The 24,394-nt window shown below is 38.6% G+C and overlaps 1 long non-coding RNA gene across 2 annotated transcripts in view; it reads right to left on the bottom strand.

Annotated features, from left to right (window-relative positions):
• Positions 1 to 24,394, bottom strand: part of LOC101148677 (uncharacterized) — a 181,133-nt gene that overhangs the window by 123,427 nt on the left and 33,312 nt on the right. The gene's annotated exons all lie outside the window — the stretch shown is intronic.

Raw genomic sequence — 24,394 nt, 5'->3', positions numbered from 1 at the left:
AGCATAAGTCCAGGGAACCAGCGCACCCAATGTTAAGTCGGACCTGAGCTAAAACTCCATTAATTACCTGATCTTCATAAGACCCTACTTCAATTGGAGGACAACAATGACGTTTTGGGTCCCCTGGAATCAATGTGAGCTCAGAGCCAGTGTCCAACAGTTCCTCAAATATCTGATCATTTCCCTTTCCCCAGTGCACAGTTACCCTGGTAAAAGGCCAGAGGTCTCCTTGAGGAAGGATGGGTGAAAGCTTCACTACATAAATTGTTGGTAATGTAGTGGGGTCCTTCCTGAAGGGTACCTGGCCTCCCCTTCATTCAAGGGGCTCCAGGTCTGTAAACTGGCTCAAGTCTGGAAATTGAGGGGCTGTGATTCTCTCTTTTTATAATTCAAATCAGTATTTTGTCCATTCGACCTAGAAGTTTTCTGCTTTTATAAATTAAGCAGAAATGCAGTAGGCTTCCTGTCGATTTAGCTTCTAGAAACACGATAATTAATTAGCCATTGCCAGAGCTCTACATGAGTCAGACTATTCTTTTTTTTTTTTTTTTAGTACTTTAAGTTCCAGGCTACATGTGCACAACATGCGGGTTTTTTTTACATAGGTATACATATGCCATGTTGGTTTCCTGCACCCATTAACTTGTCATTTACATTAGGTATTTCTCCTAATGCTATCCCTCCCCCATACCCCCACCCCATGCCAGACCCCAGTGTGTGATGTTCCCCGCCCTGTGTCCAAATGTTCTCATTGTTCAATTTCCACCTATAAGTGAGAACATGTGCTGTTTGGTTTTCTGTTCTTGTGTTAGTTTGCTCAGAATGATGGTTTCCAGCTTCATCCATGTCCCTACAAAGGACATTAACTCATCCTTTTTTACGGCTGCATAGTATTCCATGGTGTATATGTGCCACATTTTCTTAATCCAGTCTATCATTGATGGACATTTGGGTTAGTTCCAAGTCTTTGCTATTGTGAATAGTGCCATAATAAACATACGTGTGCATGTGTCTTTATAGTAGCATGATTTATAATCCTTTGGGTATGTACCAAGTAATGGGATGGCAGGTCAAATGATATTTCTAGTTCTAGATCCTTGAGGAATCGCCACACTGAGTTCCACAATGGTTGAACTAGTTTACACTCCCACCAACAGTGTAAAAGCGTTCCTATTTCTCCACTTACTCTCCAGCACCTGTTGTTTCCTGACTTTTTTAATGATCGCCATTCTAACTGGTGTGAGATGGTATCTCATTGTGGTTTTGATTTGCATTTCTGATGAGAAATGCATGAGCATTCAGTGATGATGAGCATTTTTTCATGTGTCTGTTGGCTGCATAAATATCTTCTTTTGAGAAGTGTCTGTTCATATCCTTTGCCCACTTTTTGATGGGGTTGTTTGATTTTTTCTTGTAAATTTGTTTAAGTTCTTTGTAGATTCTGGGTATTAGCCCTTTGTCAGATGAGTAGGTTGCAAAAATTTTCTCCCATTCTGTAGGTTGCCTGTTCACTCTGATGATAGTTTCTTTTGCTGTGCAGAAGCTCTTTAGTTTAATTAGATCCCATTTGTCTATTTTGGTGTTTGTTGCCATTGCTTTTGGTGTTTTAGTCATGGAGTCCTTGCCCATGCCTATGTCCTGAATGGTATTGCCTAGGTTTTCTTCTAGGATTTTTATGGTTTTAGGTATAACATTTAAGTCTTTCATCCATCTTGAATTAATTTTTGTGTAAGATGTAAGGAAGGGATCCAGTTTCAGCTTTCTACATAGGGCTAGCCAGTTTTCCCAACACCATTTATTAAATAGGGAATCCTTTCCCCATTGCTTGTTTTTGTCAGGTTTGTCAAAGATCAGATGGTTGTAGATGTGTGGTGTTATTTCTGAGGCCTTTGTTCTGTTCCATTGGTCTATCTCTCTGTTTTGGTACCAGTATCATGCTGTTTTGGTTACTGTAGGCTTGTAGTATAGTTTGAAGTCAGGTAGCATGATGCCTCCAGCTTTGTTCTTTTTGCTTAGGATTGTCTTGGCAATGCGGGCTCTTTTTGGTTCCATATGAACTTTAAAGTAGTTTTTTCCAATTCTGTGAAGAAAGTTATTGGTAGCTTGATGGGGATGGCACTGAATCTATAAATTACCTTGGGTAGTATGGCCATTGTCACGATATTGATTCTTCCTATCCATGAGCACGGAACGTTCTTCCATTTGTTTGTGTCCTCTTTTATTTCATTGGGCAGTGGTTTATTGTTCTCCCTGAAGAGGTCCTTCATATACCTTGCAAGTTGGATTCCTAGGTATTTTATTCTCTTTGTAGCAAATGTGAATGGGAGTTCGCTCATGATTTGGCTGTTTGTCTGTTATTGGCATATAGGAATGCTTGTGATTTTTGCACATTGATTTTCTATTCTGAGACTTTGCTGAAGTTGTTTATCAGCTTAAGGGGATTTTGGGCTGAGAGGATGGGGTTTTCTAAATATACAATCATGTCATCTACAAACAGAGACAATTTGACTTCCTGTTTTCCTAATTGAATACCCTTTATTTCTTCCTCTTGCCTGATTGCCCTGGCCAGAACTTCCAACACTATGCTGAATAGGAGTGGTGAGAGAGGGCATCCCTGCCTTGTATCGGTTTTCAAAGGGAATGCTTCCAGTTTTTGCCCATTTAGTATGATATTGGCTGTGGGTTTGTCATAAATAGCTCTTATTATTTTGAGATATGTTCCATCAATACCTAGTTTACTGAGAGTTTTTAGCATGAAGGGCTGTTGAATTTTGTCAAAGACCTTTTCTGCATCTATTGACATAATCATGTGGTTTTTGTCTTTGGTTCTGTTCATGTGATGGATTACGTATATTGATTTGAGCATGGTGAACCAGCCTTGCATCCCAGGGATGAAGCCAACTTGATCTTGGTGGATAAGCTTTTTGATGTGCTGATGGATTTGGTTTGCCAGTATTTTACTGAGGATTTTCGCATAGATATTCATCAGGGATATTGGTCTAAAATTCTCTTTTTTTGTTGTGTCTCTGCCAGGTTTTGGTATCAGGATCATGCTGGCCTCATAAAATGAGTTAGGGAGGACTCCCTCTTTTTCTGTTGATTGGAATAGTTTCAGAAGGAATGGGACCAGCTCCTCTTTGTACCTCTGGTAGAATTCGGCTGTGAATCTGTCTGGTCCTGGACTTTTTTGGTTGTTAGGCTATTAATTATTGCCTCAATTTCAGAGCCTGTTATTGGTCTATTCAGGGATTCCACTTCTTGCTGGTTTAGTCTTGGGAGGGTGTATGTGTCCAGGAATTTATCTATTTCTTCTAGATTTTCTAGTTTATTTGCGTAGAGGTGTTTATAGTATTCTCTGATGGTAGTTTGTATTTCTGTGGGATCGGTGGAGATATCCCCTTTATCATTTTTTATTGCGTCTATTTGATTCTTCTCTCTTTTCTTATTAGTCTTACTAGCAGTCTATCAACTTTGTTGATCTTTTTTAAAAAACAGCTCCTGGATTCAGTGATTTTTTGAAGGGTTTTTTGTGTCTCTATCTCCTTCAGTTCTGCTCTGATCTTAGTTATTTCTTGCCTTCTGCTAGCTTTTGAATTTGTTTGCTCTTGCTTCTCTAGTTCTTCTAATTGTGATGTTAGGGTGTCAATTTTAGATCCTTCCTTCTTTCTCTTGTGGGCATTTAGTGCTATAAAGTTCCCTCGACACACTGCGTTAAATGTGTCTGTATTAAATGGAGTCTGTATTAGTACCCCTTTCCAGTAACAATACCTACAGATTTGGATGAATTCTTCTCTTGTTGAGATCCTCAAGATATCCTAGAGTCCTGGGCCTGCCAGGAAGTGACATTCTTTTCTCACCTGTAAGGCCCAGAACCCTGTAAGCCAGGTATCAGTCCAGTTTTTCCAAAGGGAAGAGAGATTAATTGGCATTATAAAATCCACCTTCGTTTCTTTTTTAAATTTTTATTTTTTTTTTGAGACAGAGTCTTGCTCTGTCACCAAGGCTGGAGTGCAGTGGCGCCATCTCTGCTCACTACAACCTCTGTCTGCCTGCAACCTCCGCCTCTCTGCATCCTCTGCCTCCCAGGCTCAAGCCATCCTCCCACCTCAGCCTCCTGAGTAGCTAAGACTACAGGCGCGCCTTACCATGCCTGGCTAATTTTTTGTTTTTGTTTTTGTTTTTTTTTTGTAGAGACGAGTTTTCACCATGTTGCTCAGGTTGGTCAAAAACTCATGAACTCAAGCAATCCACGTGCTTCACCCTCCCATCATGCTGGGATTACATTACAGGCGTGAGCCATTGGGCCTCAACCTTAGTTTCTTGAAGCTGCTTGTGATAGAGACAGTAGACAGTGAAGAGTCCCCAGTGAAACCCCACCTTCAGGCCTAAAACAGCCTGAAGGTTGAAAGATTGGACTGCTGGTCCCAGATGAAAAACATGACCCAGAGGGAGAACTGCCCGTTTGCCCACCCTTTCCCAACTGATTCTTTCTGAATAATGCCCACATGTGCACTGGAGGAATGGGGTGGAGTGACCAGGAATTTGCACCTTACGCAGGGGGAGGAGTCTGGCTCTTCAGCTTATGTGTGGGGGCCTGATATTCAATCTGCGAGGTGGGAGGCCATTGGCAGGACACCCCTCACTTTGCTGAAAGTTGTTTTTTTTTTTCCTTTTTGCCCAATAAATTCCACTGTCCTCACCCTTCAGAGTGTCCACATGCCTAATTTTTCCTGGTCGTGGCAGAAGAATCCAGATTTAGCTTAACTAAGGAGCAAAATTCTGCATCGCTTGGTCATATCTGATCTATACACATTCTCAAGTACAACGTTCCAGTCAAAACCTTGGTTATAAAACCAATGCTTCCAATTATGTTCTGTTACGAAGAGAACAGATTCTTATTGAACTTACATAAATAACTTTATTGCCATGAAAAAAGGATAGTCACTAATAGCTTCTGAATTCTGGACGGGTCAAGTAGGGAGAAAAAGTAATTGTATTTTGTTTAGAAAGGAGTAATCTACCAAGCTGCTGTAAGCAATAGGTAGTCTAAGAGAAAAGAGAAAATTTTCCTTAAATCTGGAACACAAAACCAGCAATGATTCAAATAAAATGTCATGAGTTCATTTAGTCTCATGTAACTAATTCTTGTTCTGCTAGATTTTGATTCTAGCAATTTTATGAACCCAAGAGTTTCCTTATCAGAGTTCTGGAAATCCTTACCCAATTCAAGGTATAACAAATTTACCAGAAACCTGAACCTATCAGTTATTTTCATGAATCTACTTGAAGATGAAATACTTTCAGACTACACTTACTTGTAAATGTAAGGTTCTTGTATTGGTTCGAACACTGTCTCAAAAAAAAAGAACTGCCCAAAACTGGGTAATTTATAAAGGAAAGAGGCTTAATTGACTCATAGTTCAGCATGGCTGGGGAGGCCTCGGGAAACTTAAAATCATGGCAGAAGGTGAAGGGAAACCCAGGCACCTTCTTCACGAGGCAGCAGGAAGGAGAATTGCCGAGCAAAGGGGGAAAAGCCCCTTATAAAACCATCAGATCTTGTGAGAACTCACTCACTAGCGTGAGAACAGCATGGAGGAACTGCCCCCATGATTCAATTACATCCACCTGGTCTCTCCTTTGGCACGTGGGGATTATAGGGATTATGGAAATTTCAATTCAAGATGAGATTTGGGTGGGGACACAAAGCCTAACCATATCATTCTGCCCCTGGCCCCTCCCAAATCTCAGGTCTTTTTCACATTTCAAAACCAATCATGCCTTCCCAACACTCCCTCAAAGTCTTAATTCATTCCAGCATTAACCCAAAAGTCCAAGTCCAAAGTCTCTTTGAGACAAGGTAAGTGCTCTCCACCCGTAAGCTTGTAAAATCAAAAGCTGAACAATTGATTTACAGCCTTGTTGCCACGGGTGAGACCGCCAGTTGGCCCATTACTCAATACAACCATCACAACCAGATGTGCAGACCTCTATACCCTACCCCTCACGTGCTTTACCCAGCCCAGCCTGTATATCCTACCCCCAATATCAATTCTTGCACTTTGCCTAATAAAAATCCCAACCTTCTCAAAGAGTCAGTGAGGGAATTCTCTCTCTCTTGTGCTGCCTCCCTTATGCCCATGCATAAGCTCCAGCGAAGTCTCAGGAAAACTCTTTGGGCCTCATGTCAATTTCTATTGCATTGAGAGCCCAAGAACCCATAGTTTCTAATAAGCCTAGACAATGCAGTGTGAACCCCCTGGAAAAATTTTAAAGAAAAAGAAAAGGAAGAACTTGGTGTAAGAATCACGTTGGGAGGAGAGAAGGGTGTGTCTTACGTTAATGAATTCAATTTGGGATTTCAAAGAATAATTCTTTAAGATAGTCCCCAAATCCCTATCTAGATGCCTCTCCTTTGCTTGGTGAAATAAGTCAATGGAGTTTGCTGAAAGATCAGCCACAGGACATGATCACAAAAGGCAGAGGAGTGAGACAAAGAAAGCTAAATGGTTTCGTCTACATGATAAAGAATTAAGAGTGAAACTCTGTCTAAAAAAAAAAAAGAATCTGGAGTTTCCTGAAAAAACTTTCAGATAGAGGGATAGGACCTTGCAACCCAGTAAACTGGAACCCATGGTGCGAAAGGGGGTTGGGGAGATGAGAGTGACTGAGGAAATGAGAACAAGGAAGTCTAAGTATTGGTGCTTGCTTATCCTCATTACCACTGCCCCTGCCCGTCCCTGCCACTGCCTCCAAATAAGCTTTTTGGTACAGGGGTGCACTACACAACTACCATATGTTAGTGATAGTTTGTGGGAATTTAAAACAACACAAAAACCAATGCTATATCCCACATTAGTTGGGAAGAGGAGAGGTGGAAACAGGAGGAAGGATAAACTGAGATGGCATTTAGTAGGGGCACAGGAAACAAAGGGCAAAGACCGGGAGAATTCATAGAAATAGAGGAATAAGGGGATGGAGCTCCAACTACTTTCATTTTAGTATAGTGTGACCATCCCCCCCCCCCACATATGTATACATAAGGTGGGTGAGCTGGAGTCATTTGAGAGCCCGAAGTGTGATTGTGTTAAATCAAGGTGTCTCTAAACCAGTTTGAACTTCTGAATGGATTCCCTACTGTAAGGAGCTCCTTCCTGTTACCTAAATCCTTTTCAGAATACAAGTCCTTTGCCAAGTGTATACTCTGCAAATATCTACTTCAAGTGTGTCATTTGCCTTTGCTCCCATTATGGTGTCTTTTGAGAAACAGCAGCTCTTATTTTTCTTGGAGCCCAATTTTTCAATGTATCAATAAAGTATGATGAATACTTTTTTAATGAAGTCTTTGCCAACCCCAAAGTCATAAAGATATTCTCTTATGCTTTCTTCTGAAAGCTTTGTTAGTTTAATCTGTTACATTAGGTCTAAAATCCTTCTTGTGGTTTTTGTAAAGAAGAAGCGTTCTGGATACATGTATTTTACTTATAGATATCTGATTGGCACAGCACCATTTATAGGGAAGACCATACCCACTGCACTACAGTAACACCTTTATAAAAAAAAATCAATAGTGGTCTATTTCTGGATTTTCTATTCTGTTATCTAGTCAGCTTGTCTATCTGTGCTAATACCACACTGTCTTAGTTACGATCACTTTAAGTTTTAGAATCTAGTAGTAATATCTACAAATCTTCTTCAAGCACACCTTTGCAATATGCGGCACATTTGTTTTTATATATATTTTAGAATCAGCTTATTTTTATATGAACCTGCTGGGAGTTTGATTAGGATTAGATTAAATCTATCGATTTGGGGGGAACTAAAATCTTTACAATCGTGAGTCTTCCAACCCATTAACATGATATAACCCTCCATTTATTTACATCTACTTAAAAAGATCTTTTATATCTTTGATTAGATTTACTCTAAGGTTTTTAATTTTTTGTAAGTAATATCTTCCTTATTTCTTTTTTTGTTACTTTGTTGCTAATATTTAAAAAATTGATTTTTTGTATGTTGATCTCATTTCACAAAATTGTTAAATTTACTTATAGTTATTCTACATTAATAACTGTAATTCTTTTTTTTCCTTTTTAAATTTCAATAGCTTTAGGGGTACAAGTGGTTTTTGGTTACATGGATTAATTGTATAGTTGAAAGTCTGAGAGTTTAATGTACCTGTCACCTGAGTAGTGGACACTGTACCCAATATGCAGTTTTTTATCCCTTATCCTCATTTCACCCCTCCCCCTTCTCAGTCTCCAATGTCCATTCTACCACTCTGTATGCCTTTGCATACCCATAGCTTAGCTCCCATTTATAAGTGAGAAAATACGGTATTTGTTCCATTCCTGAGTTACTTCACTTAGAATAATGACCTCCAGCTCCATCCAAGTTGCTGCAAAAGACATCGTTTCATTTTTTGGTGGCTGAGTAGTTCTCGATGGTGTATATATACCATGTTTTCTTTATCCATTCATCAGCTGATGAACACTTAGGTTGGTTTCATATCTTTGCAATTGTGAATTGTGCTGCAATAAACATATGTGTGCAGGTGTCTTTTTTTGAAATAATGACTTCTTTTCCTTTGGGTAGATACCCTGTAGTGGGATTGCTGGATCAAATGGTAGATCTATCTTTTTTTTTTTTTTTTTTTTTTTTGAGACAAGGACTCAGTCTGTCACTGAGGCTGGAGTGCAGTGGCATGAAAATGGCTCAGTGCAGCCTCTACCTCCTGAACTCAAGCAATCCTCCCACCTCAGCCTCCTGAGACCACAGCTCATCTCCTAGCTGGGACCATAGGCTGGCAACTCCTGTGGCTAATATTTTACTTATTTGTTTGTATTGACATGGTCTCACCATGTTGCCCAGGCTAGTCGGGAACTCCAGGGATCAAGCAATCCTCTTGTCTTGGCCTCCCAAAATGCTAGGATTACAGGCGTGAGCCACTGCACCTGGACTAGATCTACTTTTAGTTGTTTGAGAAATCTCCACACTATTTTTAGAGATAGTACTAATTTACATTTCCACCAGTAGCGTATAAGCATCTGTGGTTGGGTGAAGTGGCTCATGACTGTAATCCCAGCACTTTGGGAGGCTGAGGTGGGAGGATCACTTGAGCCCAGGAGTTCAAGGACAATGCGGGCAATGTAGTGAGACCCTGTCTCTACCAAAAAGAATTTTTTTAAATTAGCCAGGCATGGTGGCACATACCCATAGTCCCAGCTACTTGGGAGGCTGAGGTGGGAGCATCACTTGAGCCCAGGAGCTTGAGACTGCAGTGAACCATGTTCATCCCACTGCACTCCAGTCTGGGTGACAGAGTGAGATCCTATCTCAAAACAAACAACAACAACAACAAAAAAATATCATTCCCCTTTCACCACATCAATGCCAACATTTGTTGTTTTTTGACTTTTCAATAATGGCCATTCTGGCGGGGGTAAGATGGTATCTCATTGTAGTTTAATTTGCATTTTCCTGATGATTAATGATGTCGAGCATTTTTTCATGTTTGTTGGTCATTTGTACATCTTCTTTTGAGAAATGTCATTTGCTCAATTTTTGATGGGATTATTTGTTTTTTTCTTACTGATTTGTTTGAGTTCCTTGTAGATTCTGGATATTAATCCTTTGTTGGATGCATAGTTTTCAAATATTTTCTCCCATTCTGTGGGTTGTCTGTTTACTCTGATTATTATTTTTGCTATGCAGAAGATTTTTAGTTATAATTAGGTCTCATTTATTTATTTTTGCTTTTGTTGTATTTGCTTTAGGAGTCTTAGTCATAAATTCTGGGTTTTCCTAGGTTTTCTTCTAGAATTTTTATGGCTTCAAGTCTTAGATTTAAGACTTCAATTCATCTTGAGTTGATTTTTGTACACGATGAGAGATAGGGATCCAGTTTCTTTCTGCTACATGTGGGCATCCAGTTTGCCCAGCACCATTTATTGTATAGGGTATCCTTTCCCTAATTTATGTTTTTGTATGCTTTGTCAAAGATCAGTTGGTTGTAAGTGCATACCTTTATTTTTGGGTTCTCTATTATGTTCCATTGGTCTATGTATTTACTTTTATACAAGTACCATGCTGTTTCGGTTACTATAGTCTTATAGTATAATCTGAAGTTCGAGTAATGTGATAACTCTAGATTTGTTCTGTTTGTTTAGGATTGCTATTCAGGCTCTTTTTTGGATCCATATCAATTTTGGGATCAATTTCCTAATTCTGTGGAAAACGATGTGGTATTTTGATAAGAATTACATTGAATCTGTAGACTGCTTTGGGCAATATGGTCATTTTCACGATATTGATCCTTTCAATCCATGAATATGGGATATATTTCCATTTGTTTGTGTCATCTATAATTTCTTTCAGCAATGTTTTGTAGTTATCCTTGTAGAGATCTTTCATCTCTTTGGTTAAGTATCTTCCTATGTATTTTTTTTCTTTTGCAGCTATTGTAAAAGGGATTGAGTTATTGATTTGATTCTCACCCTGGTTGTTTTTGGTGTATAGCAGTGCCACTGTTTTGTGTACACTGATTTTGTAATCTGAAACTTTACTGAATTCATTTATCAAATACAGAAGGCTTTTGGAGGAGTCTTTAGGGTTTTCTAGGTACACAGTCATATCATCAGAAACCAGGGATAGTTTGACTTCCTCTTTTCCAATTTGGATGCCCTTTATTTCTTTCTCTTGCCTGATTGCTCTGGCTAGGACTTCCAATAACTATAATTCTAAGATTCTTTCTGTGGTCTTTTGAATTTTTGTAAGTACAACATGTTGTTGACTGAAAATTTCTCTTACTCCCACTTCTTTTTATATGTGGTAAATTAAGTTGATTTTTCTTTTTTCTTTTTTTTTCTAATTGTACTTTTAAGTTCTGGGGTACATGTGCAGAATATGCAGGTTTGTTACATAGGTATACACGTGCCATGCTGGTTAGCTGCACCCATCAACCCGTCATCCGTATTAGGTATTTCTCTTAATGCTATCCCTCCCCTAGTCCCTGCCCCCTGAGAGGCCCCAGTGCGTGATGTTCCCCTCCCTGTGTCCATGTGTACTCATTGTTCAACTCCCACTTATGAGTGAGAAAATGCGGTGTTTGGTTTTCTGTTCTTGTGTTAGTTTGCTGAGAATGACGGTTTCCAGCTTCATCCATGTCCCTGGAAAGGTAATGAACTCATCCTTTTTTATAGCTGCATAGTATTCCGTGGTGAATATGTGCCACGTTTTCTTTATACAGTCTATCATTGATGGGCATTTGGGTTGGTTCCAAGTCTTTGCTATTGTGAATACTGCATATTGTTTATGCAATAAACAAACATGTACATGTGTTTTTATAGTAGAATGATTTATAATCTTTTGGGTATATACCCAGTAATGGGATTGCTGGGTCAAATGATATTTCTAGTTCTAGATTCTTGAGGAATTGCCACACTGTCTTCCACAATGGTTGAACTAATTTATACTCCTGCCAACAGTGCAAAAGTGTTCCTATTTCTTGACATCCTCTCCAGCATCTGTTGTTTCCTGACTTTTTAATGATCGCCATTCTAACTGGTGTGAGATGGTATCTCATTGTGGTTCTGATTTGCATTTCTCTAATGACCAGTGATGATAAGCTATTTTTCATATGTTTGTTGGCCACATAAATGTCTAATTTTACAAAGTGCCCGTTCATATCCTTTACCCACTTTTTGACACGGTTGTTTTTTTCTTGTAAATTTGTTTAAATTCTTTGTAGAGTCTAGATATTAGCCCTTTGTCAGACGGATTGCAAAAATTTTCTCCCATTCTGTAGGTTGCTTGTTCACTCTGATGACAGTTTCTTTTGCTGTGCAGAAGCTCTTTAGTTTAATTAGATCCCATTTGTCTATTTTGGCGTTTGTTGCCATTGCTTTTGGTGTTTTAGTCACAAAGTCTTTGCCCATGCCTATGTACTGAATGGTATTACCTAAGTTTTCTTCTAGGGTTTTTATGGTTTTAGGTTTTACATTTAAGTCTTTAATCCATCTTGATTTAATTTTTGTATTAGGTGCAAGGAAGGGATCCAGTTTCAGCTTTCTGCATGTGGCTAGCCAGTTTTCCCAACACTATTTATTAAATAGGGAAACCTTTCCCCATTGTTTTTGTCAGGTTTGTCAAAGATCAGATGGTTGTAGATGTGTGGTGTTATTTCTGAGGTCTCTGTTCTGTTCCATTGGTCTATATATCTGTTTTGTTACCAATATCATGCTGTTTTGGTTACTGTAGCCCTGTAGTATATAGTTTGAAGTCAGGTAGCGTGATGCCTCCAGCTTTGTTCTTTTTGCTTAGGATTGTCTTGGCTATGTGGGCTCTTTTTTGGTTCCATATGAAATTTAAAGCAGATTTTTGTAATTCTGTGAAGAAAGTCAATGGTAGCTTGATGGGGATAGCATTGAATCTATAAATTACTTTGGGCAGTATGGCCATTGTCAGGATATTGATTCTTCCTATCCATGAGCATGGAATGTTTTTCCATTTATTTGTGTCCTGTCTTATTTCCCTGAGGAGTGGTTTGTAGTTTTCTTTGAAGAGGTCCTTCAAATCCCTTGTAAGTTATATTCCTAGGTATTTTACTCTCTTTGTAGCAATTGTGAATGGGAGTTCACTCATGATTTGGCTCTGTTTTTCTGTTATTGGTGTATAGGAATGCTTGTGATTTTTGCACATTGATTTGTTTCCTGAGACTTTGCTGAGGTTGTTTATCAGCTTAAGGAGGTTTGGGGCTGAGACAATGGTGTTTTCTAAATATACAATCATGTCATCTGCAAACAGGAACAATTTGAATTCCTCTTTTCTGTTTGAATACCCTTTATTTCTTCCTCTGGTCTGATTGCCCTGGCCAGAACTTCCAATACTATGTTGAATAGGAGTGGTAAGAGAGGGCATCCTTGTCTTGTGCTGGTTTTCAAAGGGAATGCTTCCAGTTTTTGCCCATTCAGTATGATATTGGCTGTGGGTTTGTCATAAATAGCTCTTATTATTTTGAGATATGTTCTATCAATACCTAGTTTACTCAGAGTTTTTTAGGATGAAGGCTGTTGAATTCTGTCGAAGGCCTTTTCTGCATCTATTGAGATAATCGTGTGGTTTTTGTCATTGGTTCTGTTTATGTGATGGATTACGTTTATTGGTTTGCATATGTTTAATCAGCCTTGCATCCCAGGGATGAAGCCAACTGGATTTTGGTGGATAAGCTTTTTGATGTGCTGCTGGATTTGGTTTGCCAGTATTTTATTGAGGATTTTCATTTCGATTTTCATCAAGGATATTCACCTGTAATTTTCTTTTTTTGTTGTGTCTCTGCCAGGTTTTGGTACCAGAATGATGCTGGCCTCATAAAATGAGTTAGGGAGGATTCCCTCTTTTTCTATTGTTTGGAATAGTTTCAGAAGGAATGGTACCAGCTCCTCTTTGTACCTCTGGTAGAATTTGGCTGTGAATCTGTCTGGTCCTGGACTTTTTTTGGTTGGTAGGCTATTAATGGCTGCCTCAATTTCAGAACTTGTTATTGGTCTATTCAGGGATTCCACTTCTTCCTGGTTTAGTCTTAGGAGGGTGTATGTGTCCAGGAATTTATGCATTTCTTCTAGATTTTCTAGTTTATTTGCGTAGAGGTGTTTATAGTATTCTCTGATGGTAGTTTGTATTTCTGTGGGATCAGTGGTGATATCCCCTTTATTATTTTTTATTGCATCTATTTGATTCTTCTCTCTTTTATTCTTTATTAGTCTGGCTACCAATCTATCTATTTGGTTGATCTTTTAAAAAAAAACAGCTCCTGGATTCATTGATTTTTTTGAAGATTTTATTTTGTGTTTCTAACTCCTTCAGTTCTGCTCTGATCTTAGTTATTTCTTGCCTTGTGCTAGCTTGTGAATTTGTATGCTCTTCCTTCTCTAGTTCTTTTAATTTTGATGGTAGAGTGTCAATTTTAGATCTTTCCTTCTTTCTCTTGTGGGCATTTAGTGCTATAAATTTCTCTCTAACCACTGCTTTAAATGTGTCCCAGAGATTCTGGTACTTTGTGTCTTTGTTCTCATTGGTTTCAAAGAATATCTTCATTTCTGCCTTAATTTCGTTACTTACCCAGTAGTCATTCAGGAGCAGGTTGTTCAGTTTCCATGTAGTTGTGTGGTTTTGAGTGAGTGTCTTAATCTGCAGTTCTTTATTTGCAGTTCTAATTTGATTGCACTGTGGTCTGAGAGACTGTTATGATTTCCATTCTTTTGCATTTGCTGAGGCATGTTTTACTTCCAATTATGTGGTTAATTTTAGAATAAGTGCAAGGTGGTGCTGAGAATGTATATTCTGTTGATTTGGGGTGGAGAGTTCTGTAGATGTCTATTAGGTCCGCTTGTTCCGGAGCCGAGTTCAAGTCCTGAATATTCTTTCTAATTTTCTGTCTCGTTGATCTGTCTAATATTGACAATGGGGTATTAAAGTCTCCCACTATTATTGTACAGGAGCCTAAGTCTCTTTGTAGGTCTCTAAGAACTTGCTTTATGAATCTGGGTGCTCCTGTATTGGGAGCATATATATTTAGGATAGTTAGCTCTTCTTGTTCCATGATCCCTTTACCATTATGTAATGCCCTTCTTTGTCTCTTTTGATCTTTGTTGGTTTAAAGTTTGTTTTATCAGAGACTAGGATTGCAACCCCTGCTTTTTTTTGCTTTCCATTTACTTGGTAAATATTCCTCCATCCCTTTATTTTGAGCCTATGTGTGTCTTTGCACATGAGATGGGTCTCCTGAATACAGCACAACAATGGGTCTTGACCCTTTATCCAATTTGCCAGTCTGTGTCTTTTAATTGGGGCAATTTGCCCATTAACATTTAAGGTTAACATTGCTATGTGTGAATTTGATCCTGTCATTATGATGTTAGCTGGTTATTTTGCCCATTAGTTGATGCCGTTTCTTTGTAGTGTTGATGGTCTTTACAATTTGGTATGTTTTTGCAGTGGCTGGTACTGGTTGTTCCTTTCCATGTTTAGTGCTTCCTTTAGGAGCTCTTGTAAGGCAGGCCTGGTGGTGACAAAATCTCTCAGCATTTCCTTGTCTGTAAAGGATTTTATTTCTCCTTCACTTATGAAGCTTAGTTTGGCTGGATATGAAATTCTGGGTTGAAAATTATTTTCTTTGAGAATGTTGAATGTTGGCCCCCACTCTCTTCTGGCTTATAGGATTTCTGCTGAGCGATCTGCTGTTAGTCTGATGGGCTTCCCTTTGTGACCAGACCTTTCTCTCTGGCTGTAGTTAACATTTTTCCCTTCATTTCAACCTTGGTGAATCTGATGATTATGTGTCTTGGGGTTGCTGTTCTGGAGGAGAATCTTTGTGGCGTTCTCTGTATTTCCTGAGTTTGAATGTTGGCCTGTCTTGCTAGGTTGGGGAAGTTCTCCTGGATAATATCCTGAAGAGTGTTTTCCAACTTGGTTCCATTCTCCCTGTCACTTTCAGGTACACCAATCAAATGTAGTTTTGGTCTTTTCACATAGTCTCATATTTCTTGGAGGCTTTGTTCATTCCTTTTCATTCTTTTTTCTCTAATCTTGTCTTCTTGCTTTACTTCATTGAGTTGATATTGAATCTCTGATATCCTTTCTTCTGCTTGATCAATTCGGCTTTTGATACTTGTGTATGCTTCATAAAGTTCTCGTGCTGTGCTTTTCAGCTCCATTAGGTCATTTATGTTCTTCTCTAAACTGGTTATTCTAGTTAGCAATTCATCTAACCTTTTTTCAAGGTTCTTAGCTTCCTTGCATTGGGTTAGAGCATGCTCCTTTAGCTCGGAGGAGTTTGTTATTATCCACCTTCTGAAGCCTACTTCTGTCAATTTGTCAAACTCATTCTCCATCCAGTTTTGTTCCCTTCCTGGCAGGGAGTTGTGATCCTTTGGAGGAGAAGAAGCATTCTGCTTTTTGGAATTTTCAGCCGTTTTGAACTGGTTTCTTCCCATCTTCGTGGATTTATCAACCTTTGGTGTTTGATGTTGGTGACCTTTGGATGGGGTCTCTGAGTGGACGTCCTTTTTATTGATGTTGATGCTATTCCTTTCTGTGTGTTAGTTTTCATTCTAACAGTCAGGCCCGTTTGCTGCAGGTCTGCTTGAGTTTGCTGGAGGTTTGCACCAGGCCCTGTTTTCCTGGGTATCACCAGCAGAGGCTGCAGAACAGCAAAGATTGCTGCCTGTTCCTTCCTCTGCAGGCTTGATCCCAGAGGAGCACCTGCTAGATGCCAGCCAGAGCTCTCCTGTAGGAGGTGTCTGTTGACCTCTACTGGGAAGTGTCTCCCAGTCAGGAGACATGGGGGTCAGTGACCCACTTGAGGAGGCAGTCTGACCCTTAGCAGAGCTCCAGCACTGTACTGGGAGATCTGCTGTTCTCTTCAGAGTCATCAGGCAGGACGTTTAAGTCAGCTGAAGCTGTGCCCACAGCCACCCCTTCCCCCAGGTGCTCTGTCCCAGGGAGATGGGGGTTTTATTTATAAGCCCCTGACTGGGGCTGCTGCCTTTGTTTCAGAGATGCCCTGCCCAGAGAGGAGGAATCTAGCGAGGCAGTCTGGCCACAGTGGCCTTGCTGAGCTGCGGTGGTCTCTGTCCAGTTCGAACTTCCTGATAGCTTTGTTTACACTGTGAGGGTAAAACCACCTACTCAAGTCTCAGCAATGGTGGATGCCCCTCCCTGCACCAAGCTCGAGCATCCCAGGTCGACCTCAGACTGCTGTGCTGGCAGTGAGAATTTCAAGCCAGTGGATCTCAGCTTGCTGGGCTCTGTGGGGGTGGGACCCACCGAGCCAGACAACTTGGCTCCCTGGCTTCAGCCCCCTTTCCAGGGGAGTGAATGGTTCTGTCTCGTTGGTGTTCCAGGTGCCACTGGAGTATGAAAAAAAAAAAATTCCTGCAGCTAGCTTGGTGTCTGCCCAAATAGCTGCCCAGTTTTGTGCTTGACACCCAGGGTCCTGGTGGTGTAGGCACCGGGGGGAATCTCCTGGTCTGCAGGTTGCAAAGACCATGGGGAGAGTGCATTATCTAGGCTGGAGTGCACTGTTCACAGCCCCTCCCAGCTTTCCTTGGCTAGGGCAGGGAACTCCCCAACCCCTTGTGCTTCCCAGGTGAGGCAATGCCCCACTCTGCTTCGGCTCGCACCCACTGTCCAACCAGTCCCAGTGAGATAAACCGGGTACCTCAGTTGGAAATGCAAAATCACCCGCCTTCTGCGTCTATCTCACTGGGAGCTGTGGACCGGTGCTGTTCCTATTTGGCCACCTTGCCAGCAATCATGTTGATTGATTTTTAAGTGGGAAACTAACATTGCATTATTGAAATTAACCCTGACTTGTTGTGATGTACTAGTCTTTCTTATTTGGTAATTTTTAAAAGCATTTTCTTCTAGAAATTGGCCTATAATTTTCCTTTCTTGTATGTTTTAGAATTAAGATCATATTGGCCTTACAAAAAAGTAGAGAAGTGTTTCCTCTTTCTATCCCCTAAGAGAATTTATGTAAGATTGTTGTTATTTCTTCATTTAATGTTTAAAAGAAATCACCGGTGAAACCACTGAATCTGGAGTTTTACTTGTGTGAACGTTTTTAATTATAGGTTAGGTTTTTAAAATAGATATATGAATTTTTGTTTCTCTTTGTGTCCATTTTGGGAGGCTATGTTTTTCTAGGGATATCTCAGTTTCACCACAATTTTAAATGACATAATTATTGATTATATTCCTTATTATCTATTCGATATCTATATAACTTGATGGATGTTTCATTTTTCTTCCTAATAGTGAAAATTTGTGTCTTTGCTTCTATTTATGATGTCATGCTAAAGGACCTATCAATTTTATTGTTCTTTTCAAATAATACACTTTGGGTTTTGTTTATTTTCTCTAGTGAACATCTGTTTTATATTTTTCTGCTCCTATATTCATTCTACATTTTAATCCCCATAAGACATTAAATTATTGACATATATGGTGAATATTTACTTACATTTACCCTCATATCAACTCTTTTTATTTTTCTTTATTATTTTCTCATGTTTCCATGCTTCTGTGTGGGACCATTTTTCTTTTGTCTGCGGAATTCCTTTTAGTATTTCTTTTAGTTCACATCTGCTAATGATGAATATTTTCACTCTTGTTTATCTAGAAATGTCTTCAATTTGCCTTCATTTTTGAATAGTATTTTTGCTTGGTACAGAGTTCTAGATGGGAAATTATTTTCTTTCAGCACCTTTTGCTTTTCATATTTTTTCTTTTTCTTTTTTTTTAGAAATGCGGTCTAAGTTCCCCAGGCTGGTCTCAAATTCCTGGGCTCAAGTGATACTCCTGCCTCATCCTTCCATGTAGCTGAGATTACAGGTGTGAGCTACCACATCCAACTCTTTCAGCACTTTTTAAATGTTATTTCATTGTCTTCCATCTTCCATCATCTCAGCTAAGGAGTGAATTTAAGTCTTTTGTTGCTTTTACAACTACTATGCTTTTTTTAAAATCTAACTGCCTGAAAGATTTTCACTTGTCTTTGGTTTTAACAGTTTGGCTATAATGTGCTTAGGTTGTATTTTTAAAATTCATCTTACTTTGGGTTTGTAGGCTTGAATCTGAGGCTTGTCTTTCATTAATTTCAGAGAATTTTGCAGCCATTATTTATTAAAATATTGCTTCTTATCTGATATGGTTTGGCTCTGTGTCCTCACCGAGATCTCATCTTGAATTTTAATCTGAATTGTAATCCCCACATGTTCAGAGAGGGACCTCATGGGAGGTGAATGAATTACGGGGGCAGTTCCCCCATGCTGTTCTCGTGATAGTGAATGAGTTCTCACAAGATCTGATGGTTTTGTGAAGGGCTTCCCCCACCCCTTTGTTCTGCACTTCTCTCATTCTTCTTCTTCCTGCCACCATGTGAAGAAGGACATGTTTCCATCCTCTTCCACCATGATTGTAAGTTTCCTGAGGCTTCCCCAGCCATGCAGAACTGTGAGTCAATTAAACCTCTTTGCTTTATAAATTACTCAGTCTCAGGCAGTTCTTTATAGCAGCATGAGAACAAACTGATACATGACCCATTCTTGTACTTTTCTCTTTTGGAGACTTTAATTTCAAAAGTACACAGTACTCTCTTTTCTATATTACCCACCCTTTTTAAACATTATGCTTCAGTTTGCATATTTTCTATTCACTTTTCTTCTAGTTCACTACTATTTTGGTCTTGTATGGCTAATGTGCTGTTAAACTCTTTTATTGAGTACTTAATTTCAGTTTTTGAATTTTCAGTTCTAGTATTTCTATTTTATGGATTCAAATTTTCTAGTAAAATTCTCCATTTTTCTCTATTATCTTGACATTAATCATAGCTATCTTAAATTATTTTTCTAATAATTCTAATATTTGGCTTTCCTTGAAACTGTTTTTATTGTGTTTTTTCTATTGTTATTTTTCAGTCATAAGGTGTGCCATGCCTAGCAACTTTTTATTAAATGTCGCACATTGTGTATGAAAATGTTTAGGGGTTGTGGATGATTTTATCTTATCTTCCTTCAGTGATTACTATTTCCTTTGCTGGCAGATCAAGTAGGCGGTTAATGCTTTGTTCCCATTCGAGACTGAGATGACTATAGGTTCAGTTTACTTCTAGATCAATCCTGACTCTTCGGTCATAGCATCTAGGTGTTTCACCTGAGGACTTATGGAGGCCTGACATCTAATACCTCCCTTTTCAGCAATAAGTGATTACCAAAACCTGTGCACTACTTACCAGAGGTTTTTATTTGGCCTCTAATCTCCATCCCAGCACATCCTGAGAATTCAGCAAATGTCTTCAGGCAAGTCCAACAAAGTATCGAGGTCAGTTTCTCACTTCTCTTTCCTTATAAAAATCAAGCCTCTATGACTTTTTGTCTTTCTAGTGTGAGATGGCAAAAGGCTTCATTGGTTTCTCTGCCTCTTAGTAGCAATCCTCTTCCTGATCCCTTTGCTTGAATTCTTCTTTTATTGCTCTATACCTAGAATTTAAAAATGTCCTGAGGAAAAAAGAGACTGCATAATGTCAGCTCAATTCTCTATATGGTTCTCCCTTCTCCAAGGTTTTGTCCTGTTAATTACTATTTTCCTCTGTAGCTCTTTGATTACTTCAAACATATATTTAAAATATATATTTATCTAACTTCTCTAGCTGATCTTAGAAGAAGCGTTATTCTGTCTGAACTATTCCATCATACCTGAAAGTTAGTGGGTTTTGTTTGTTTGTTTGTTTTTGAGATGGAGTCTCACTCTGTTGCCCAGGCTAGATAGACGGTAATGGCATGACCTTGGTTCACTGCAACCTTTGCCACCTGGGTTCAAGTGATTCTCTGACCTCAGCCTCCCGAGTAGCTGGGATTGCAGGCACTCACCGTCATGCCCAGCTTTTTTTTTTTTTTTTTTTTGAGACGGAGTTTCGCTCTTGTCACCCAGGCTGGAGTACAATGGCACGATCTTGGCTCACGGCAACCTCCGCCTCCCGGGTTCAAGTGACTCTTCTGCTTCAGCCTCTCGAATAGCTGGGATTACAGGCATGTACCACCATGCCCAGCTGATTTTGTATTTTTAGTAGAGATGGGGTTTCTTCATGTTGGTCAGGCTGGTTTTGAACTCCTGACCTAAGGTGATCCACCTGCCTTGGCCTCCCAAAGTGCTGGGTTTACAGGCATGAGCCACCACGCCCGGCCATGCCTGGCTAATTTTTTTTTATGTTTTTGTAGAGAGGGGATTTAACCATGTTAGCCAGTCTTGTTTTGAACTCCTGACCTTGGGTGATCCACCTGCCTCAGCCTCCCAAAGTGCTGGGATTACAGGTGTGAGCCACCACACCTGGCCAAGTTTTCTTTTTTAAACAAAAATTTTATAATATTCTACTCAGCTTGAGTTATTTTTTTGCCTACAGAATAAAATCCAAACTTCTTACCAGGTTAGAGAAGTTCCTTTTACCACCTAGTGTTAGCATATCTGTCTAGCTTCATCTCCTGCTACTCCCTTTCATTCACCCTTTAACTCAGTCAAATTGAACTGCTCATGAATCCTCAAATATACCATGCTTTTCCACCGTTTTAAGCCTTTGCACAAGCCATATCTCTTGCTAAAAATTCCCTTTCCCTTTTCTCTCTTCCCAAGCTACTACTGATCAGTAAGGCTCATCTTAAATGCCACTTCCTCTATGAAGCTTTGCCTGTGCTCCAAGAAAAAAGTTAGATACTCCTTCTTTTAAATATCTATGTTCATACTACTATTTTAACACTTTCTTTGTTATAATGTATGTTAATCTGTTTATCTTCTCCAGTAGACCCTGAGATACTTGAAGGTAAGAATATGACATTATGATTACTTGTATCTTCAATGTCCAGAATAGTACTTGGCATATATTAAGCTCAAGTTTAGGAGTCTTCATTGTATATAGTTCTCACTAAAAGCCCTTGGAATTCTTTTCTACCTGCCATCCCAATCAATCTACTTTTCCTCTTTTCCTTCATAGTCAAACTTTTGCCACAAATGGTCTAAAACTCTGCCTTAATTATCTCAATTTCCACAATATCAAATATTTCTTTTACTAAAATTTGGCAATTGCCCTATGACTTTTCAGAAACAACACTCTTGAAATTGCCCAAAATTTCCTTCTCACTAATACTTCGTTTTTTATTAATTGATCCTGTGAACTTCAAAATTGATGTACATCTTGTTTTAAAATCATTTGTATATAATTTATTTACCTGACAGACTATTAAAAATTGATAGAATTTTTGTGTGTATTAATACCACAAAAAGTCTTAAACTTAGTAAGTCAGATAAAGAATGAAGGCCATCTTCAAAGATCTTACTACAGTTCTATCCTTCTATGTCTCCTTTGTATCAGCTGAGACTGCTTACTATCTTCTTCAAATCTCTTTCCTCACAGGGAAGAGACAATACCTCCATCTGGCTCTATACTACTTCTACTACTTCTATGTGTTAAATCATGTGGGAATGAAAGAGAATGCAAAGGGTAAATGGCACAAATGTGATTGGATTTAGCCAGAAGAGGAAGTAGTAATCAGGGTAGGACCAGCTGCATGATGAAAAATGTCACTATCATTTTGACCATGAGATAGCATCAGGGATTTCATCATAATCAAAAAGATTTGTGATGGTCACAGGCAGTTTCAACCTTCCTGGTATTCAGAATCATGATATAGGGACTGAGGATATGAGTATCTCAAAATACTGAGTAAAGATCCATGTTGTCCATTTGGCTGAGAGTGATAACAGGTAGAGCCCAAACTGCTTAGAGAAAAGAAAACAAGCAAAAGAATAAGGGAAAGTTGCACTAGATGACTGGCTAAAAAGGTATACTGCTCTTTAATATGAGTAGAACACTAGTCACAAGGATCAAGAGTAAATCAGGAGGGAGTAGAAAGAATTGCTTGAACTCACAGTGGCTAAGCATGAAATTGCCACTGTAGTTCCTAGTCCTACCCAGTTTATTTCCACTCCAGAATAGGAATAGAGTTTGGCACAATGTAAACTTTTCTAGCTTCTCTTTTTCTTCCCATTCCAGCTGTGGCCATTCTCCCATATTCTCTATTTTTATCCCTCTTCCGTCTATTGCTTCTCTTCAGAGTCTCATTTTGCTTACCTTATTTCAATCATTATATCTTTTCAGATGTCTCTGTTTTGCTGCCTTCTGGAGTGTAGGCAATCATCAAATCTATAGATCTCTAGCCTTATCCTGTGTAGTAAGACCCACATATTTTAAATTTCCTACTAAACATTACCATCTCACAAAATTCCTCAGTAAAATACTAGCAAACTGACTTCAATAACACGTCAAAAATATTATACACCATGACCAAGTGAGATTTGTCCCTGAGATGCAAGATGAGTTCAACATATACAAATCAATCAATGTCATATGCTACAAAACAGAATGAAAGTTAAAAACCATGTGATCATTTTAATAGATGCAGAAAAGCATTTGACAAAGTTCAACATCCATTTATGATAAACACTCAACAAAATAGGAATAGATAGAAATTCCCTCAACATATCAGGTCATTTACGAAAAGCTTACAGCTAACATCATAATCCATGGAGAAAAACTGAAAATTTTTCCTCTAAGATCCAGTACAAAGCAAGAATGCCCATCATCACTACTTCTATTCAATCTAGTACTAGAAGTACTGGCAAGAGCAATCAGACAAGAAAAAGAAATAAAAAGTGTCCACTTGGAAAGAAGAGGTAAAATTATCCCTATTTACAGATGGCATGATTCTATATGTAGAAAATACTAAAGGCTCCAGAAAAAAAAAAAACACGATTTGACTAATAAACAAATTCATTAAAGTTGTAGAATACAAAATCAGGATACAAAAATCAGTTGCATTTATATACACCAATAACAAACCATCTGAAAGAAAATCAAGAAAATAACCCTATTTATGATAGCATCAAAAAGAATAAAATACTTAGGAATTAATTTAACCAGAGAAGTGAAAGATTTGAAAACTGAAAACTACAAAACATTGATTTAAAAAATTGAAGAAGACACAAATAAATGGAAAGATACTCTATGTTCACGGATTGGAAAACATTAATATTATTAAAATATCCATACTACAAAAAGTAATCTACAGATTGAATGCAATTTCTACGAAAATTTCAGACATTTTTCACAAAAATAGAAAAACTCATTCTAGAATTTGTATGAAACCACAAAAGACCATGAGTAGCAAAAGCAGTCTTGAGAAAGGAAAATAAAGTTGGAGGAATTACATTTCCTGATTTCAAATTATATTACAAAGTTATAGTATCTTAACAGTATGATATTAGTATACAACCACATGCATAGACCAATGGATCAGAATAGGGAGCCCAGAAATAAACCCACACATTTATCAACTGACCTTCAACAAGGACACCAGTAAGACACAATAGGAAAAAGATAGTCTATTCCACAAATGGTGCTGGGAAAACTGGATATCCACATACAAAGGAATGAAATTGGCCCCCCTTTTTTTAACACCATATACAAAAATCAGCTCAAAATGGATTAAAGGTTTAAATGTGACCTGAAACTAAAGAACTTCTAGAAATAAGTTAGGAGAAAAACTTTTTGATCTTGGCTTTGGCAATTATTTCTTAACATAACATAAAAAATTCAGGCAACAGAAGCAAAAATAAACAAGTGGGACTACATCAAACTAAAAAGCTTCTGCACAGCAAAGGGAGCAATCAAAAAAATGAAAAGGCAGTCTATGAATTGGGAGAAAATATTTGCAAACCATATATCTGGTAAAGGGTTAATATCCACAACATAGAAGAAACTCACACAACTCAATAACAAAAAAAC

The sequence above is a fragment of the Gorilla gorilla genome, chromosome 5 (assembly GCF_029281585.2).
Source record: "Gorilla gorilla gorilla isolate KB3781 chromosome 5, NHGRI_mGorGor1-v2.1_pri, whole genome shotgun sequence".
Classification (NCBI taxonomy): domain Eukaryota; kingdom Metazoa; phylum Chordata; class Mammalia; order Primates; family Hominidae; genus Gorilla; species Gorilla gorilla.
This window is presented reverse-complemented; position numbering and strand designations above follow the sequence as displayed.